Source organism: Apodemus sylvaticus, chromosome 6, assembly GCF_947179515.1.
Source record: "Apodemus sylvaticus chromosome 6, mApoSyl1.1, whole genome shotgun sequence".
NCBI lineage: Eukaryota > Metazoa > Chordata > Mammalia > Rodentia > Muridae > Apodemus > Apodemus sylvaticus.
The window spans coordinates 144,865,879-144,884,849 of record NC_067477.1 but is presented as its reverse complement, the minus strand read 5'-3'; positions in this window follow the sequence as shown (position 1 = coordinate 144,884,849).

Genomic DNA, 18,971 nt, shown 5'->3' with positions numbered 1-18,971 from the left:
GAACAAAAATTCTCCTCTGGGTTCTCTTTTGAGGCTACACGTTTAGACGTACACACCACACCAAATCTTTCCGAGTTATAACGTGTTGTTTAGGAGATACATACTAATTTTGTACGATGCCTTATTTCTTCTCGTAAAGTTTAAGTGTTTCCAATAAGTACGTATTTGTCTTTACTCTGCAACAGTGTATTTCCTTATAACGTGGTATTCTTACATATTCTTTCGAGAGAAAACTCTCCTGTGCGTTCTCTTTTGAGGCTACACGCTTTGACATACACGCAACACCAAAGTTTTTCGAGTTACAATGTGTTGTTCAGAAAAAACAAGATAATTTATCACGAAGCGGGATTTCCTTAAAACGTGGTATTCTGACAAATTTTGACGAAAAAAATTACTGCTGTGGGTTCTCTTTTGAGGCTACACATTTAGACGTACACGCCACACCAAATCTTTTCGAGTGACAATGTGTTGTTTAGGAGATACAAGCTAATTTTTTTACGATGCGTTATTTCTTCTCATAAAGTTTAAGTGTTTCCATTACATACATATTTGCCTTTACTCTGCAACACTGTATTTCCTTATAACGTGGTATTCTTGCATATTCTTTCGAGAGAAAACTCTCCTCTGCGGTCCCCTTTGAGGCTACATGCTTAGACATACACGCAACACCAAAGCTTTTCGAGTTACAACGTGTTTTTTAGGAAAAACAACATAATTTCGCACGATGCGGGATTTTCTTAAAACGTGGTTTTCTGACAAATTTTGACGAAAGAAAATTATCGCGTGGGTTCTCTTTTGAGGCTACACGTTTAGACGTACACACCACACCAAATCTTTTCGAGTTATAACGTGTTGTTTAGGAGATACGTACTAATTTTGTAAGATGCCTTGTTTCTTCTCGTAAAGTTTAAGTTTTTCCAATAAGTACGTATTTGTCTTTACTCTGCAACACTGTATTTCCTTATAACGTGGTATTCTTACATATTCTTTCGAGAGAAAACTCTCCTGTGCGTTCTCTTTTGAGGCTACACGCTTAGACATACACGCAACACCAAAGCTATTCGAGTTAAAACGTTTGGTTTAGGAAAAACAAGATAATTTCGCACTATGCTGGATTTCCTTAATACGTGGTTTTCTGACAAATTTTGACCAAAGAAAATTCTCCTATGGGTTCTCTTTTCAGGCTACACGTTTAGACGTACAGGACACATCAAATCTTTTTTAAGTTACAACGTGTTGTTTAGGAGATACAAGCTAATTTCTTACGATGCGTTATTTCTTCTCGTAAAGTTTTTTCCAATACGTAGGTATTTGTCTTTACTCTGCAACACTGTATTTCCTAATAACATGGTATTCTTACATATTCTTTCGAGAAAACACTCTCCTTTGCATTCTCTTTTGAGGCTACACGCTTAGACATACACGCAACACCAAAGCTTTTCGAGTTACAACGTGTTGTTTAGGAAAAACAAGATAATTTCGCACGATGCGGGATTTCCTTAAAACGTGGTTTTCTGACAAATTTTGACGAAAGAAAATACTCCTGTGGGTTCTCTTTTGAGGCTACACATTTAGACGTACACGCCCCACCAAATCTTTTCAAGTTACAACGTGTTGTTTAGGAGAAACAAGCTAATTTTTTACGATGCGTTATTTCTTCTCATAAAGTTTAAGTGTTACCATTACGTACATATTTGCCTTTACTCTGCAACACTGTATTTCCTTATAACGTGGTATTCTTGCATATTCTTTTGAGAGAAAACTCTCCTGTGCATTCTCCTTTGAGGCTACATGCTTAGACATTCACACAACACCAAAGCTTTTCGATTTACAACATGTTGTTTAGGAAAAACAAGAAAATTTCGCAAGAAGCGGGATTTCCTTAAAACGTGGTTTTCTGACAAATTTTGACGAAATAAAACTCTCCTGTGGGTACTCTTTTGAGGCTACACGTTTAGACGTACATGCCACACCAAAACTTTTCGAGTTACATCGTGTTGTTTAGGACATGAAAGCTAATTTTGCAAGATGCGTTATTTCTCTCATAAAGTGTTTCCAATACATACGTATTTGTCTTTACTCTGCAACACTGTATTTCCTTATAACGTGGTATCCTTACATATTCTTTTGAGAGAAAACTCTCCTGTGCAATCTCTTTTGAGGCTACACGCTTAGACATACATGCAACAGCAAAGCTTTTCGAGTTACAACGTGTTTTTTAGGAAAAACAAGAAAATTTCACACGATGCGGGATTTCCTTAAAACGTAGTTTTCTGACAAATTTTGACGAAAGAAAATTATCCTGTGGGTTCTCTTTTGAGGCTACACGTTTAGACGTACACACCACACCAAATCTTTTCGAGTTATAACGTGTTGTTTAGGAGATACAAACTAATTTTGTAAGATGCCTTATTTCTTCTCGTAAGTTTAAATTTTTCCAATAAGTACGTATTTGTCTTTACTCTGCAACACTGTATTTCCTTATAACGTGGTATTCTTACATATTCTTTCGAGAGAAAACTCTCCTGTGCGTTCTCTTTTGAGGCTACACGCTTAGACATACACGCAACACCAAAGCTTTTCGAGTTAAAACGTTTGGTTTAGGAAAAACAAGATAATTTCGCACTATGCGGGATTTCCTTAATACGTGGTTTTCTGACAAATTTTGACCAAAGAAAATTCTCCTATGGGTTCTCTTTTCAGGCTACACGTTTAGACGTACAGGCCAAAAGAAATCTTTTTAAGTTACAACGTGTTGTTTAGGAGATACAAGCTAATTTCTTACGATGCATTATTTCTTCTCGTAAAGTTTTTTTCCAATACGTAAGTATTTGTCTTTACTCTACAACACTGTATTTCCTAATAACGTGGTATTCTTACACATTCTTTCGAGAAAAAACTCTCCTTTGCGTTCTCTTTTGAGGCCACACGCTTAGACATACACGAAACACCAAAGCTTTTCGAGATACAACGTGTTTTTAGGAAAACAAGATAATTTCGCACGATGCGGGATTTCCATAAAACTTGGTTTTCTGACAAATTTTGACGAAGGAAAATACTCCTGTGGGTTCTCTTTTGAGGCTACACATTTAGACGTACATGCCACACCAAATCTTTTCGAGTTACAACGTGTTGTTTAGGAGAAACAAGCTAATTTTTTACGATGCGTTATTTCTTCTCATAAAGTTTCAGTGTTTCCATTACGTACATATTTGCCTTTAATCTGCAACACTGTATTTCCTTATAACGTGGTATTCTTGCATATTCTTTCGAGAGAAAACTCTCCTGTGCATTCTCCTTTGAGGCTACATGCTTAGACATTCACGCAACACCAAAGCTTTTCGAGTTACAACGTGTTGTTTAGGAAAAACAAGATAATTTCGCAAGATGCGGGATTTCCTTAAAACGTGGTTTTCTGACAAATTTTGACGAAATAAAACTCTCCTGTGGGTACTCTTTTGAGGCTACACGTTTAGACGTACACCCCACACCAAAACTTTTCAAGTTACAACTTGTTGTTTAGGACATACAAGCTAATTTTGCAAGATGCGTTATTTCTCTCATAAAGTGTTTCCAATAAGTACGTATTTGTCTTTACTCTGCAACACTGTATTTCCTTATAATGTGGTATCCTTACATATTCTTTCGAGAGAAAACTCTCCTGTGCGTTCTCTTTTGAGGCTACACGCTTAGACATACACGCAACACCAAATGTTTCGAGTTAAAACGTGTTGTTTAGGAAAAACAAGATAATTTCGCACGATGCGGGATTTCCTTAAAACGTGGTTTTCTGAAAATTTTGACGAAAGAAAATTATCCTGTGGGTTCTCTTTTGAGGCTACACGTTTAGACGTACACACCACACCAAATCTTTTCGAGTTATAACGTGTTGTTTAGGAGATACAAACTAATATAGTAAGATGCCTTATTTCTTCTGATAAAGTTTAAGTTTTTCCAATAAGTACGTATTTGTCTTTACTCTGCAACACTGTATTTCCTTATAACGTGGTATTCTTACATATTCTTTCGAGAGAAAACTCTCCTGTGCGTTCTCTTTTGAGGCTACACGCTTAGACATACACGCAACACCAAAGCTTTTCGAGTTAAAACGTTTGGTTTAGGAAAAACAAGATAATTTCGCACGATGCGGGATTTCCTTAATACGTGGTTTTCTGACAAATTTGACCAAAGAAAATTCTCCTATGGGTTCTCTTTTGAGGCTACACGTTTAGACGTACAGGCCACAGCAAATCTTTTTAAGTTACAACGTGTTGTTTAGTAGATACAAGCTAATTTTGTACGATGCGTTATTTCTTCTCTTAAGTTTAAGTTTTTCCAATAAGTATGTATTTTTCTTTACTCTGCAACACTGTATTTACTTATAACGTGGTATTCTTACATATTCTTTCGAGAGAAAACTCTCCTGTGCGTTCTCTTTTGAGGCTACACGCTTAGACATACACGCAACACCAAAGCTTTTCGAGTTAAAACGTTTTGTTTAAGAAAAACAAGATAATTTCGCACGATGCAGGATTTCCTTAAAACGTGGTTTTCTGACAAATTTTGAAGAAATAAAACTCTCCTGTGGGTCCTCTTTTGAGGCTACACGTTTAGACGTACAAGCCACACCAAATCTTTTCGAGTTACAACGTGTTGTTTAGGAGATACAAGCTAATTTTGTACGATGCGTTATTTCTTCTCGTAAAGTTTAAGTTTTTCCAATAAGTACGTATTTGTCTTTACTCTGCAACACTGTATTTCCTTATAACGTGGTATTCTTACATATTCTTTCGAGAGAAAACTCTCCCGTGCGTTCTCTGTTGAGGCTACACACTTAGACATACACGCAACAGCAAAGCTTTTCGAGTTAAAACGTTTTGTTTAGGAAAAACAAGATAATTTCGCACGATGCGGGATTTCCTTAATATGTGGTTTTCTGACAAATTTTGACCAAAGAAAATTCTCCTATGGCTTCTCTTCTGAGGCTACACGTTTAGACATACAGGCCACACCAAATCTTTTTAAGTTGCAACGTGTTGTTTAGGAGATACAAGCTAATTTTGTACGATGCGTTATTTCTTCTCGTAAAGTTTTTCCAATACGTAAGTATTTGTCTTTACTCTGCAACACTGTATTTCCTAATAACGTGGTATTCTTACATATTCTTTCGAGAAAAAACTCTCCTTTGCGTTCTCCTTTGAGGCTACACGCTTACACATACACGCAACACTAAAGCTTTTCGAGTTATAACATGTTGTTTAGGAAAAACAAGATAATTTTGCACGATGCGGGATTTCCTTAAAACATGGTTTTCTGACAAATTTTGACGAACGAAAATTCTCCTGTGGGTTCTCTTTTGAGGCTACACGTTTAGACGTACATACCACACCAAATCTTTGTGAGTTATAATGTGTTGTTTAGGAGATTCACACTAATTTTGTACGATGCCTTATTTCTTCTCGTAAAGTTTAAGTGTTTCCAATAAGTACGTATTTGTCTTTACTATGCAACACTGTATTTCCTTATAACGTGGTATTCTTACATATTCTTTCGAGAGAAAACTCTCCTGTGAGTTCTCTTTTGAGGCTATACGCTTTGACATACACGCAACACCAAAGTTTTTCGAGTTACTATGTGGTGTTTAGGAAAAACAAGATAATTTAGCATGATGCGGGATTTCCTTAAAACGTGGTTTTCTGACAAATTTTGACGAAAGAAAATACTCCTGCGGGTTCTCTTTTGAGGCTACACATTTAGACGTGCCCGAGACACTAAATCGTGTCGAGTTACAACGTGTTGTTTAGGATATACAAGCTAATTTTTTTTACGATGCATTATTTCTTCTCATAAAGTTTAAGTGTTTCCATTATGTAAATATTTGGCTTTACTCTGCAACATTGTATTTCCTTATAACGTGGTATTCTTGCATATTCTTTTGAGAGAAAACTCTCCTGTGCGGTCTCCTTTGAGGCTACATGCTTAGACATACACTCAACACCAAAGCTTTTCGAGTTACAACATGTTGTTTAGGAAAAACAACATAATTTCGCACGATGCGGGATTTCCTTAAAACGTGGTTTTCTGACAAATTTTGACGAAATAAACCTCTCCTGTGTGTACTCTTTTGAGGCTACACGTTTAGACGTACACGCCACACCAAATCTTTTCGAGTTACAACCTGTTTTTTGGAGATACAAGCTAATTTTTTACGATGCGTTATTTCTTCTCGTAAAGTGTTTCCAATAAGTACGTATTTGTCTTTACTCTGCAACACGGTATTTCCTTAATACGTGGTATTCTTACATATTCTTTCGAGAGAAAACTCTCCTGTGCGTTCTCTTTTGAGGCTACACGCTTAGACATACACGCAACACCAAAGCTTTTCGAGTTACAATGTGTTGTTTAGGAGATACAAGCTAATTTTGTACGATGCTTTATTTCATCTTGTAAAGTTTAAGGGTTTCCAATAAGTAAGTATTTGTCTTTATTCTGCAACATTGTACTTCCTTATAACGTGGTATTCGCACATATTCTTTCGAGAGAAAACTCTCCTGTGTGTTCTCTTTTGAGGCTACACGCTTAGACATACACGCATCACCAAAGATTTTCGAGTTACTACGTGTTGTTTAGGAAAAACAAGATAATTTTGCACGATGCTGGATTTCCTTAAAACGGTGGTTTTCTGAAACTTTTGACGAAAGAAAATTCTCCTATGGGTTCTCTTTTGACGCTACAAGTTTAGACGTACACGCCACACCAAATCTTTTCGAGTTACAAAGTGTTGTTTAGGAGATACGAGCTAATTTTGTACGATGCTTTATTTTCATCTCGTAAAGTTTAAGGGTTTCCAATACGTACGTATTTTTCTTTACTCTGCAACACTGTATTTCCTTATAACGTGGTATTCTTACATATTCTTTTGAGAGAAAACTCCCCTGTGTGTTCTCTTTTGAGGCTACACGCTGAGACATACACGCAACACCAAAGGTTTTCGAGTTACAACGTGTTGTTTAGGAAAAACAAGATAATTTCGCAAGATGTAGGATTTCCTTAATACGTGGTTTTGTGACAAATTTGACCAAAGAAAATTCTCCTGTGTGTTCTCTTTTTGAGGCTACACGTTTAGACGTACCTGCCACACCAAACATTTTCGAGTTACAACGTGTTGTTTAGGAGATACAAGCTAATTTTGTATGATGCGTTATTTCTTCACGTAAAGTGTTTCCAATACGTACCTATTTGTCTTTACTCTGCAACAGTGTATTTCCTTATAACCTGGTATTCTTACATATTCTTTTGAGTGAAAACTCTCCTGTGTGTTCTCTTTTGAGGCTACACACTGAGACATACACGCAACACCCAAGCTTTTTGAGTTACAACGTGTTGTTTAGGAAAAACAAGATAATTTCGCAGGATGCGGGATTTCGCTAAAACGTTTTCTGACCAATTTTGACGAAAGAAGATTCTCCAGTGGGTTCTTTTTTGAGGCTAAACTTTTTGACATACACGCCAAACTAAATGTTTTCGAGTTTCCACTTGTTGTTTAGGAGATACAAGCTAATATTGTGGGATGCTTAATTTCTTCTCGTAATGTGTTTCCAATATGTACGTATTTGTCTTTTCTCTGCAACACTGTATTTCCTTATAACGTTGAATTCTTACATGTTCTAACGAAAGAAAACTCTCCTGTGCATTCTCTTTTGAGGCTACACGCTTAGACATAAACGCAACACCAAAGCTTTTCGAGTTACAACTTGTTGTTTAGGAAAAACAAGATAATTTCCCACGATGCGGTATTTCCTTAAAACGTGGTTTTCTGACAAATTTTGACGAAAGAAAATTCTCCTTTGTGTTCTCCTTTGAGGCTACACGTTTAGACGTACACGCCAAACCAAATCTTTTCGACTTACCATGTGTTGTTTAGGAGATACAAGCTAATTTTGTTCGATGCGTTATTTCTTGTCGTAAAATGTTCCCAATATGTAAGTATTTGTCTTTACTCTGAAACACTGTATTTCCTTATAACGTGGTATTCTTACATATTCTTTCGAGAGAAAACTATCTTGTGCGTTCCGTTTGAGGCTACACACTTAGACATACAGGCAACACCAAAGCTTTTCGAGTTACAACGTGTTGTTAATGAATAAAAAGATAATTTCGCACGATGCGGGATTTATTTAAAACGTGGTTTTCTGAAAAATTTGACAAAAGAAAATTCTTCTGTGGGATTTCCTTTGAGGCTACACGTATAGACGTACACGTCACACCAAATCTTTTCGAGTTACAACGTGTTGTTTAGGAGATACAAGCTAATTTTGTACGATGCATTATTTCTTCTCGTAAAGTGTTTCCAATATGTACTTATTTGCCTTTACTCTACAAAATTGTATTTCTTTATAACGTGGTATTCTTACATATTCTTTCGAGAGAAAACTCTCCTGTGCCTTCTCTTTTGAGGCTCCACGCTTAGACATACACACAACACCAAAGCTTTTCCAGTTACAACATGTTGTTTAGGAAAAAGAAGATGATTTCGCACGATGCGGGATTTCCTTAAAACGTGGTGTTCTGAAAACTTTTAACGAAAGAAAATTCTTCTCTGGGTTCTCTTTTGAGGCTACACGTTTAGACGTACATGCCACACCAAATCTTTTCGAGTTACAACGTGTTGTTTAGGAGATACAAGCTAATTTTTTACGATGCTTTATTTCATCTCGTAAAGTTTAAGGGTTTCCAATACGTAAGTATTTGTCATTATTCTGCAACAGTGGACTTCCTTATAACGTGGTATTCTCACATATTCTTTCGAGAGAAAAGTCTCCTGTGTGTTCTCTTTTGAGGCTACACGCTTAGACATACACGCAACACCAAAGCTTTTCGAGTTACAACGCGTTGTTTAGGAAAAACAAGATAATTTCGCACGATGCGGGATTTCCTTAATATGTGGTTTTCTGACAAATTTTGACCAAAGAAAATTCTCCTGTGGGTTCTCTTTTGAGGCTACACGTTTAGACGTACACGCCACACCAAATCTTTTCGAGTTACAACGTGTTGTTTAGGAGATACAAGCTATTTTTTTACGATGCGTTATTTCTTCTCATAAAGTGTTTCCAATAAGTACTTATTTGTCTTTACTCTGCAACACTGTATTTCCTTATAACGTGGTATTCTTACATATTCTTTCGAGAGAAAACTATCCTGTGCGTTCCCTTTTGAGGCTACACACTTAGACATACAGGCAAAACCAACGCTTTTCCAGTTACATCTTGTTGTTTTTGAAAAACAAGATTATTTGCACCATGAGTGATTTTCTTAAAATGTGATTTTCTGACAAATTTTGACAAAAGAAAATTCTCCTGTGGTTTCTCTTTTGATGCTACACGTTTAGACGTACACGCCACACCAAATCCTTTCTAGTTAGCACGTGTTGTTTAGGAGATACAAGCTAATTTTGTATGATGCGTTATTTATTCTCATAAAGTGTTTCCAATACGTACTTATTTGTCTTTACTCTGCATCACTATATTTCCTTATAACATGGTATTCTTACATATTCTTTCGAGGGAAAACTCTCCTGTGCGTTCTCTTTTGAGGCTACATGCTTAGACATACACGCAACTCCAAAGCTTTTCGAGTTACAACATGTTGTTTAGGAAAAACAAGATAATTTCGCATGATGCGAGATTTCTGTAAAACGTGGTTTTCTGACAAATTTTGACGAAAGAAAGTTCTCCTGTTGGTTCTCTTTTGAGGCTACACATGTAGAGGTACTAGCCACACCAAATCTTTTCGAGTTACAACGTGTTGTTCAGGAGATACAAGCTAATTTTTTTACGTTGCTTTATTTCTTCTCTTAAAGTGTTTCCAATACGTACCTATTTGTCTTTACTCTGCAACACTGTATTTCCTTAAAACGTGGTATTCTTACATATTCTTTTGAGAGAAAACTCTCCTGTGCATTCTCTTTTGAGGCTACATGCTTAGACATACACGCAACACCAAAGCTTTTCGAGTTACAACGTGTTGTTTAGGAAAAACAAGATAATTTCCCACGATGCGAGATTTCCTTAAAACATGGTTTCTGACAAATTTTGATGAAAAAAAATTCTCCTGTGTGTTCTCTTTTGAGGCTACACATTTAGACGTACACGTCACACCAAATCTTTTCGAGTTACAACTTGTTGTTTAGGAGATAAAAGCTAATTTTGTATGATGCGTTATTTCTTCTAGTAAAGTGTTTCCAATATGTACTTATTTGTCTTTACTCTGCAAAATTGTATTTCCTTATAACGTGGTATTCTTTCATATTCCTTCGAGAGAAAACTCTCCTGCGCCTTCTCTTTTGAGGCTCCATGCTTACACATACAAGCAACACCAAAGTTTTTCGAGTTACAACATGTTGTTTAGGAAAAACAAGATGATTTCGCACGATGAAGGATTTCCTTAAAACGTGGTTTTCTGAAAAATTTTGACAAAAGAAAATTCTTCTGTGGGTTCTCTTTTGAGGCTACACGTTTAGACGTACACGCCACACCAAATCTTTTCGAGTTACAACGTGTTGTTTAGGAGATACAAACTAATTTTGCACGATGCATTAATTCTTCTCTTAAAGTGTTTCCAATATGTATTTGTCTTTACTCTGCAACACTGTGTTTCCTTATGACGTGGTATTCTTACATATTCTTTCTAGAGAAAACTATCCTGTGCGTTCCATTTTGAGGCTACACACTTAGACATACAGGCAACACCAAAGGTTTTCGAGTTACAACGTGTTGTTTATGAAAACCATGATAATTTCACACTATACAGGATTTCCTTAAAACGTGATTTTCTGACAAATTTTGACGAAAGAAAATTCTCCTGTGGGTTCTCTGTTGAGGCTACACGTTTCGACGTACACTCCACACCAAATCTTGTCGAGTTACAACGTGTTGTTTAGGAGATACAAGCTAATATTGTATGATGCGTTATTTCTTCTCCTAAAGTGTTTCCAATACGTACGTATTTGTCTTTACACTGCAACACTGTATTTCCTTATAACGTTGTATTCTTACATGTTCTTTCGAGACAAAACTCTCCTGTGCGTTCTCTTTTGAGGCCACACGTTTAGACATACACGCAACACCAAAGCTTTTCGAGTTACAACGTGTTGTTTAGGAAAAACAAGATAACTTTGCACGATACGGGATTTCCTTAAAACGTGGTTTTCTGACAAAATTTGATGAAAGAAAGTTCTCCTCTTTGTGTTCGTTTGAGTCTACACGTGTAGACGTACGAGCCACACCAATTCTTTTCGAATTACAACGTGTTGTTTAGGAGATACAAGCAAATTTTGTTCGATGCATTATTTCTTCTCATAAAGTGTTCCCAATAAGTACGTATTTGTCTTTACTCTGCAACACATTATTTCCTTATAACGTGGCATTCTTACATATTCTTTCGAGGGAAAACTCTACTCTGCGTTCTCCTTTGGGGCTACACGCTTAGACATACATGCAACGCCAAAGCTTTTCGAGTTACAACGTGTTGTTTAGGAAAAACAAGATAATTTCGCACGATGCGAGATTTCCATAAAACGTGGTTTTCTGATATATTTTGACGAAAGAAAGTTCTGCTGTGTGTTCTATTTGAGGCTACACGTGTAGAGGTACGAGCCACACCAAATCTTTTCGAGTTACAACGTGTTGTTTAGGAGATACAAGCTAATTTTGTACCATGAGTTATTTCTTCTCGTAAAGTGTTTCCAATATGTACTTACTGTCTTTACTCTGCAAAATTGTATTTCCTTATAACGTGGTATTCTTACATATTCTTTCGAGAGAAAACTCTCCTGTGCCATCTCTTTTGAGGCTCCACGCTTACACATACACGCAATACCAAAGCTTTTGGAGTTACAACATGTTGTTTAGAAAAAAAGAAGATGATTTCGCATGATGCGGGATAACCTTAAAACGTGGTTTTCTGAAAAAATTTGACGAAAGAAAATTCTCCTGTGGGTTCTCTTTTGAGGCTACACGTTAAGACGTACACGCCGCACCAAATATTTTCAAGTTACAACGTTTTGTTTAGGAGATACAAGCTAATTTTGTACGATGCATTACTTCTTCTCATAAAGTGTTTCCAATATGTAGGTATTTGTCTTTACTCTGCAACACTGTATTTCCTTATAACGTGGTACTCTTAGATATTCTTTCGAGAGAAAACTATCCTGTGCGTTCCCTTTTGAGGCTACACACTGAGACATACAGGCAACACCAAAGCTTTTTGAGTTACAACGTGTTGTTTACGAAAAACAAGATAATTTCGCACAATGCAGGATTTCCTTAAAACGTGGTTTTCTGACAAATTTTGAAGAAAGAAAATTCTCCTGTCGGTTCTCCTTTGAGGCTACACGTTTAGACGTACATGCCACACCAAATCCTTTCGAGTTACCACGTGTTGTTTAGGAGATACACGCTAATTTTGTAGGATGCGTTATTTCTTCTCGTAAAGTGTTTCCTATATGTAAGTATTTGTCTTTACTCTGCAACACTGTATTTCCTTATAACGTTGTATTCTTACATGTTCTTTCGAGAGAAAACTCTCTTGTGCATTGTCTTTAGAGGAACCATGCTCAGACATACACGCAAAAACAAAGCTTTTCGAGTTACAACGTGTTGTTTAGGAAAAACAAGATAATTTTCCACGATGCGGGATTTCCTTAAAACGTGGTTTTTTGACAAATTTTGACGAAAGAAAATTCTCCTGTGGTTTCTGTTTTGAGGCTACACGTGTAGACGTACGAGCCACACCAAACATTTTCGAGTTACAACGTGTTGTTTAGGAGATACAAGCAAATATTGTATGATGCGTTATTTCTTCCCTAAAGTGTTTCCATTATGTACTTATTTGTCTTTACTGTGCAACACTGTATTTTCTTATAACGTGGTATTCTTACATATTCTTTCTAGGGAAAACTCTCCTGTGCATTCTCTTTTGAGGCTACACGCTTAGACAAACAAGCAACGCCAAAGCTTTTCGAGTTACAACGTGTTGTTTAGGAAAAACAAGATAATTTCGCAGGATGCGAGATTTCCATAAAACGTGGTTTTCTGAAAAATTTTGACGAAAGAAAGTTCTCCTGTGGGTTCTCTTTTGAGGCTACACGTGTAGAGGTACGAGCCACACCAAATCTTTTCGAGTTATAACCTGTTGTTTAGGAGATACAAGCTAATTTTGTATTATGCTTTATTTCTTCTCTTAAAGTGTTTCCAATACGTACGTATTTGTCTTTACTCTGCAACACTGTATTTCCTTATAACGTGGTATTCTTACATATTCTTTCGAGAGAAAACTCTCCTGTGCATTCTCTTTTGAGGCTACACGCTTAGACATACACGCAACACCAAAGCTTTTCGAGTTACAACTTGTTGTTTAGGAAAAACAAGATAATTTCGCACGATGCGAAATTTCCTTAAAACGTGGTTTCTGACAAATTTTGATGAAAGTATATTCTCCTGTCGGTTCTCGTTTGAGGCTACTCTTTTAGACGTACATGTCACACCAAATCTTTTCGAGTTACAACGTGTTGTTTAGGAGATACAAGCTATTTTTTTACGATGCGTTATTTCTTCTCATAAAGTGTTTCCAATACGTACTTATTTGTCTTTACTCTGCAACACTGTATTTCCTTATAACGTGGTATTCTTACATATTCTTTCGAGAGAAAACTATCCTGTACGTTCCCTTTTGAGGCTACACACTTAGACATACAGGCAACACCAACGCTTTTCCAGTTACATCTTGTTGTTTTTGAAAAACAAGATTATGTCGCACGATGAGTGATTTTCTTAAAATGTGGTTTTCTGACAAATTTTGACAAAAGAAAATTCTCCTGTGGTTTCTCTTTTGATGCTACACGTTTAGACGTACACGCCACACCAAATCCTTTCTAGTTAGCACGTGTTGTTTAGGAGATACAAGCTAATTTTGTATGATGCGTTATTTCTTCTAATAAAGTGTTTCCAATACGTACTTATTTGTCTTTACTCTGCATCACTGTATTTCCTTATAACACGGTATTCTTACATATTCTTTCGAGGGAAAACTCTCCTGTGCATTCTCTTTTGAGGCTACATGCTTAGACATACATGCAATTCCAACGCTTTTCGAGTTACAACGTGTTGTTTAGGAAAAACAAGATAATTTCGCACGATGCGAGATTTCCATAAAACGTGGTTTTCTGACAAATTTTGACGAAAGAAAGTTCTCCTGTTGGTTCTCTTTTGAGGTTACACATGTAGAGGTACGAGCCACACCAAATCTTTTCAAGTTACAACGTGTTGTTCAGGAGATACAAGCTAATTTTTTACGTTGCTTTATTTCTTCTCTTAAAGTGTTTCCAATACGTACCTATTTGTCTTTACTCTGCAACACTGTATTTCCTTATAACGTGGTATTCTTACATATTCTTTTGAGAGAAAACTCTCCTGTGCGTTCTCTTTTGAGGCTACACGCTTAGACATACACGCAACACCATAGCTTTTCGAGTTACAACGTGTTGTTTAGGAAAAACAAGATAATTTCCCACGATGCGAGATTTCCTTAAAACATGGTTTCTGACAAATTTTGATGAAAAAAAATTCTCCTGTGTGTTCTCTTTTGAGGCTACACATTTAGACGTACACGTCACACCAAATCTTTTCGAGTTACAACTTGTTGTTTAGGAGATACAAGCTAATTTTGTATGATGCGTTATTTCTTCTAGTAAAGTGTTTCCAATATGTACTTATTTGTCTTTACTCTGCAAAATTGTATTTCCTTATAACGTGGTATTCTTTCATATTCCTTCGAGAGAAAACTGTCCTGCGCCTTCTCTTTTGAGGCTCCACGCTTACACATACAAGCAACACCAAAGTTTTTTGAGTTACAACATGTTGTTTAGGAAAAACAAGATGACTTCGCACGATGCAGGATTTCCTTAAAACGTGGTTTTCTGAAAAATTTTGACGAAAGAAAATTCTTCTGTGGGTTCTCTTTTGAGGCTTCATGTTTAGACGTACACGCCACACCAAATCTTTTCGAGTTACAACGTGTTTTTTAGGAGATACAAGCTAATTCTGCACGATGCGTTAATTCTTCTCTTAAAGTGTTTCCAATATGTAAGTATTTGTCTTTACTCTGCAACACTGTATTTCCTTATAACGTGGTATTCTTACATATTCTTTCGTGAGAAAACTATCCTGTGCGTTCCCTTTTGAGGCTACACACTTAGACATACAGGCAACACCAAAGGTTTTCGAGTTACAACGTGTTGTTTATGAAAACCAAGATAATTTCACACTATACAGGATTTCCTTAAAACGTGATTTTCTGACAAATTTTGACGAAAGAAAATTCTCCTGTGTGTTCTCTGTTGAGGCTACACGTTTCGACGTACACTCCACACCAAATCTTGTCGAGTTACAACGTGTTGTTTAGGAGATACAAGCTAATATTGTATGATGCGTTATTTCTTCTCCTAAAGTGTTTCCAATACGTACGTATTTGTCTTTACTCTGCAACACTGTATTTCCTTATAACGTTGTGTTCTTACATGTTCTTTTGAGACAAAACTCTCCTGTGCGTTCTCTTTTGAGGCCACACGTTTAGACATACACGCAACACCAAAGGTTTTCGAGTTACAACATGTTATTTAGGAAAAACAAGATAACTTTGCACGATACGGGATTTCCTTAAAACGTGGTTTTCTGACAAATTTTGACGAAAGAAAGTTCTCCTGTGGGTTCTCTTTTGATGCTACACATTTACACGTACATGCCACACCAAATCTTTTCTAGGTACAACCTTTTGTTTAGGAGATACAAGCTAATTTTCTACGATGTGTTAATTCTTTTCGTAAAGTGTTTCCAATACGTACATATTTGTCTTTACTCTGCAACATTGTATTTCCTTATAATGTGGTATTCTTACATATTCTTTCGAGAGAAAACTATCCTGTGCGTTCCATTTTGAGGCTACACACTGAGACATACAGGCAACACCAAAGCTTTTCGAGTTACAACCTGTTGTTTATGAAAAACAAGATAATTTCGCACGATGCAGGATTTCCTTAAAACGTGGTTTTCTGACAAATTTTGAAGAAAGAAAATTCTCCTGTCGGTTCTCTTTTGAGTCTACACGTTTAGACGTACACGCCACACCAAATCCTTTCTAGTTACCACGTGTTGTTTAGGAGATACACGCTAATTTTGTACGATGCGTTATTTCTTCTCATAAAGGGTTTCCAATATGTACGTATTTGTCTTTACTCTGCAACACTGTATTTCCTTATAACGTTGTATTCTTACATGTTCTTTCGAGAGAAAACTCTCTTGTGCATTGTCTTGAGAGGAAACATGCTCAGACATACACGCAACAACAAAGCTTTTCGAGTTACAACGTGTTGTTTAGGAAAAACAAGATAATTTTGCACGATGCGGGATTTTCTTAAAACGTAGTTTTTTGACACATTTTGAAGAAAGAAAATTCTCCTGTGGTTTCTCTTTTGAGGCTACACCTGTAGACGTATGAGCCACACCAAATATTTTCGAGTTACAACGTGTTGTTTAGGAGATACAAGCAAATATTGTACGATGCATTATTTCTTCCCTAAAGTGTTTCCAATATGTACTTATTTGTCTTTACTCTGCAACACTGTATTTTCTTATAACGTGGTATTCTTACATATTCTTTCTAGGGAAAACTCTCCTGTGCATTCTCTTTTGATGCTACAAGCTTAGACAAACACGCAACGCCAAAGCTTTTCGAGTTACAACGTGTTGTTTAGGAAAAACAAGATAATTTCGCAGGATGCGAGATTTCCATAAAACGTGGTTTTCTGACAAATTTTGACGAAAGAAAGTTCTCCTGTGGGTTCTCTTTTGAGGCAACACGTGTAGAGGTACGAGCCACACCAAATCTTTTCGAATTATAACCTGTTGTTTAGGAGATACAAGCTAATTATTTATTATGCTTTATTTCTTCTCTTAAAGTGTTTCCAATACGTACGTAGTTGTCTTTACTCTGCAACACTGTATTTCCTTATAATGTGGTATTCTTACATATTCTTTCGAGAGAAAACACTCCTGTGCATTCTCTTTTGAGGCTACACGCTTAGACATACACGCAACACCAAAGTTTTCGAGTTACAACGTGTTGTTTAGGAAAAACAAGATAATTTCACACGATGCGAGATTTCCTTAAAACGTGGTTTCTGACAAATTTTGATGAAAGAAAATTCTCCTGTGGGTTCTCGTTTGAGGCTACACTTTTAGACGTACACGTCACACCGAATCTTTTCGAGTTACAACGTGTTGTTTAGGAGATACAAGCTAATTTTGTACGATGCATTATTTCTTTTTGTAAAGTGTTTCCAATATGTACTTATTTGTCTTTACTCTGCAACACTGTATTTCCTCATAACGTGGTATTCTTACATATTCTTTTGAGAGAAAAGTCTCTTGTCCTTCTCTTTTGAGGCTACACACTTACACATACACGCAACACCAATGCTTTTCGAGTTACAACATGTTGTTTAGGAAAAAGAAGATGATTTCGCACGATGCGGGATTTCCTTAAAACGTGGTGTTCTGAAAAATTTTGAAGAAAGAAAATTCTCTTGTGTGTTCTCTTTTGAGGCTACACGTTTAGACGTACACGCCACACCAAATCCTTTCGAGTTACCTCGTAAAGTTTAGGAGATACAAGCTAATTTTGTACGATGCGTTATTTCTTCTGGTAAACGCCAAAGCATTTCGAGTTACAATGTGTTGTTTAGGAAAAACAAGATAATTCCGCACGATGCGAGATTTCCATAAAACGTGGTTTTCTGAAAAATTTTGACCAAAGAAAGTTCTCCTGTGGGTTCTCTTTTGAGGCTACACGTGTAGAGGTACGAGCCAAACCAAATCTATTCGAGTTACAATGTGTTGTTTAGGAGATACAAGCTAATTTTTTATGATGCTTTATTTCTTCTCTTAAAGTGTTTCCAGTAGTATTTGTCTTTACTGTGCAACACTGTATTTCCTTATAACATGGTATTCTTACATATTCTTTCGAGAGAAAACTCTCCTGTGCGTTCTCTTTTGAGGCTCCATGCCTAGACATACACGCAACGCCAAAGCTTTTCGAGTTACAACGTGTTGATTAGGAAAAACAAGATAATTTCGCACGATGCGAGATTTCCTTAAAACGTGGTTTCTGAAAAATATTGATGAAAGAAAATTCTCCTGTGGGTTCTCTTTTGAGGCTACACATTTAGACATACACGTCACACCAAATCTTTTCGAGATACAACGTGTTGTTTAGGAGATACAAGTTAATTTTGTATGGTGCGTTATTTCTTCTCATAAAGTGTTTCCAATATGTACTTATTTGTCTTTACTCTGCAAAATTGTATTACCTTATATCGTGGTATTCTTACATATTCTTTCGAGAGAAAATGCTCCTGTGCCTTCTCTTTTGAGGCTCCACGCTTACACATATACGCAACACCAAAGCTTTTCGAGTTACATGTTGTTTACGAAAAACAAGATTATTTCGCACGATGCAGGATATCCTTAAAACGTGGTTTTCAGAAAAATTTTGACGAAAGAAAATTCTCCTGTGCGTTCTCTTTTGAGGCTACATGTTTAGACGTACACGCCACACCAAATCTTTTCGAGTTACAACGTGTTGTTTAAGAGATACAAGCTAATTTTTTACGATGTGTTATTTCTTCTTGTAAAGTGTTTCCAATAAGTACTTATCTGTCTTTAATCTGCAACACTGTATTTCCTTATAACGTGGTATTCTTACATATTGTTTCGAGGGAAAACTCTCCTGTGCGTTCTCTTTTGAGGCTACGTGCTTAGACATACATGCAAAGCCAAAGCTTTTCGAGTTACAATGTGTTGTTTAGGAAAAACAAGATAATTTCGCACGATGCGAGATTTCCATAAAACGTGGTTTTC